We start from the raw sequence: 3,353 nt of genomic DNA, 5'->3' as shown, positions 1-3,353 counted from the left end.
AAACATGAAAAATAACATGAACGTCAACCTGTCGGTTCACGCATGTTTAGCGGCCCGTAGGCACACAGTCAAACATGAAAAATAACCTGAACGTAAACCTATCAGCTCATGCATGTCTAACGGCCCGTAGGCACACCGTCAAACATGTCGATCCTCTGAAATAAAATACCACAACTTGGTCACAAAAGTCCACGCAAATAATTTTTTAAAACATTTGGAAAACTTGAATCAACCCAAAGTTGTAGCTTGGTCCAAGACAAATTCCAAAACTTGATTCAATTAGCCAATCTGATCAAGAATTAAATACAAAATCAATAACTTAAGAACAACCAACTAACAACTTACCTAAAATTTATCGATCTTTACCAATTTTCTGCCAAATGAAAAAATAGTCTCCATCTTGATGGTCAATGCCTCAAAAATTCAAAATTTTGAATCTAAGTTTCACACCAAAGAGAGGTTACTAATTTAACCCAAAATCAAATGGGTGAATTTTTACCTCCCAAATTATAAGGAAAATAAGTTTTACCCAAAGTTTTTCTCAAGATTCCAGTAAAGATCGGGCAGTGGCGGCTGATGGCACGTCGGCTCGTGGCTACCATAGATAGCAGCGGGTGTTGCTGTTGGACAACATAAATTGTTTAGGCTAGCGGCTGATAGTAGGGGTCTGCATGAGGAGGGTTTGCGAGAGTGAGAGAAGGGGACTTTCTAGTTTTACAGATTTTATTCAGCAATGATTACGAATAAACTAGAGCTTCAAACAACGATCCAACCGTTCAAAATATAACTCTATACGTCTCAAAAAAATTGACCAAATTTGAGCACGCTCCACGCTTCAACGGTTCAAACTTCAGCAATCGAAAATTTTGTGAAAGTTGTCGTTGAAAAATTGAATTGTTTTCTCCCCAATTTTTGGCTTCTTTTCACTCTCATTTAATTTCGAAAAAATCTCAGTTTTTTTTATTTTTTTTTTCAAATTTTGAAAAGATAAATTTTATCATAATATCTCCAAAATCTCTAAAGATTTCATTAAATTTATAAATCAATTAACTTTTCAAATTATCTTAATTTAGGCTTCAAAAACCAAAATTAAAGGGCATAAGATCCAAAATCAAATTTTCAAGATAATCAGTTCGAATATCTAATCAATTAAATTCCATGCAAATAATTTTTTTTTCAAATTTTAATTTTTTTTTTAAGTTGGCCCTAAAATCCAAAATCAAAGGATGCAAAATTCAATATTTTCAAGATAATCAGTTCGAATATCTAATCAATTAAAGTCAATTTAACCAATAAAAGTTTTTCAATTATTTCAATTTAATCCAAATTTTTCAAATGAAAGGGAAATTTAAACTCAATAATTTTAGATAATTAACTTAAATTTTCCTGAAATTCGGGATATTACAAGTCTAGACCAAGGATTAAAATATTGATGTCAATAAAATATGGACCTTTAATATTAATATTGTTGTTTTCAAAACTTATTAGAGAAATATTGTTGTTTTGAAACTTATTAGAGGAATATTGTTGTTTTGGGAGTTCGAGGTTAGGGGTCGAACATTGAGAACTCGACTAATGTGGAGGTCGAACATTGAGAACTCGATGAACAAAGAAAAACTTGGAAACAATACATAGGCCAAAACTTCAACCCTCGACAAAGGAAATCTCACGAATCTCACTTAGGTTGTCAAAGGTTGAAGTTTCGACACACATCCACCCTGAGATTGCAGGTTTATTACTTTTCTTTTTCTCTCATAGAGGAAATAAAGTAATGAGATGGTATACTATATGTATCTGTGTACTCGAGCTGCTTCTAACAACCTATGCATTTTTTATCATTTCGAATTAGACGGAGGCTTGTGGGATTGACGTGAAGGGGTGNGTTATAAGATATGCGCGAGTATATATACTACAAATGATGGGTGGAAGTCTGTTTTTAGATAAATCAAGTCATTTTGTTCACTTGATGTTCCTGCCACTGTTAGCTAACCTCCATGATGCGGGGCGGTATTTGTGGGGTGGAGCATGCTTGGCATGGTTATATAGACAACTATGCAAAGCAACAAGACCTGAGGTTCGAGAGATAGCTGGACCTCTCATACTTTTGCAACTATGGGCTTGGGAGCGATTTCTAATAATGGCTCCACAACTATATCAAGTTAATGACGCTCAGTTAGTTGGACGAGCCTACAGTTCTCGGTATGTTGTTTTAATTCAATTTAATTTTTATATCACTTATCTAATTAATTTAAATTCTAAATTATCAATTTAAAAATTTAGGTGAAGAGACAAATTTTGTGTGACTAGGACAGCTACACATGTAGTCAACCAATATAGATACATGTTTGATCTGCTTCAACCTGAACAGGTACATTACACTAAACCTAATTGATTGTTTTATTCACATTTTTATTGTATTTTTCTTTAATATTCTCTAATATAATATTTTGTGTTTCAGGTTATTTGGGAGCCATACAAAATTATTGTGCATACTTTCCCTAACTTTTGTACGAATGGTCAAAACATATGGCGGACGATGAGTCTTCTCATATGTTTTCACATTGGTGAGTGTCATCTTCCTAACAGGGTGATGAGACAATTCGGTTTTCAGTAGGATGTCCTATCGCCTTGTAATACTGAACTTGTATTGCATGATATTAACCTAAGGACTGGAGATTGGTTTGAAAAGGTTGCACATTTGATAGTGCGATGGCACTATCGTGTAATGTTTATTGCAGTGGGGGTTTCTCTTGAACAGTTTGTCACAGATGTCACTCCAGAATATATTCATTGGTATAATAATATCACAAGACGCTACGTCACTCGTCCAGGAGCAGTTGTGGGTCATTTGGTAAATGAATGAATATTGTCTATTTTTTAATTTAAATTTATTTTAAATATTGTCTAATTGTTTTATAATTCACAGAGATCGAATAACAGTAGACTCCGTGAGATTGTGAATGGTCCGAACCAGGTTTTTGCTATATGTAGTGACAACCAAAGCTATATGGAGGAAATTCATTATATGTACGATATACCTATTGTTCCTTCACCAGCTCCTAGACATAGAAGACCTGTTCGGGAAGAGGATGAGTTTGATGAGGTTGCACATAATATGGAAGAGTTGCCCTCTATGACGCAGACGCATAGTCAAACTGATTATGTTAGTCCGATGATGATGATGTCAACATTTGGTTCAGGACATTATGACTCAGAGGCTGGTCTTTCATCTTCATACGTGCATGGACATGGTCGGGGTCGTGGAGAGCATAATGAATATTTATATTATGAAGCGCCTGCAGAGGTACCAGAGCAACATCAAGAAGAACCCGAGCAACCTCAAGTTCGAAGTC

This window comes from Benincasa hispida, chromosome 10 (assembly GCF_009727055.1).
Source record: "Benincasa hispida cultivar B227 chromosome 10, ASM972705v1, whole genome shotgun sequence".
Taxonomy (NCBI): domain Eukaryota; kingdom Viridiplantae; phylum Streptophyta; class Magnoliopsida; order Cucurbitales; family Cucurbitaceae; genus Benincasa; species Benincasa hispida.
This window is presented reverse-complemented; position numbering follows the sequence as displayed.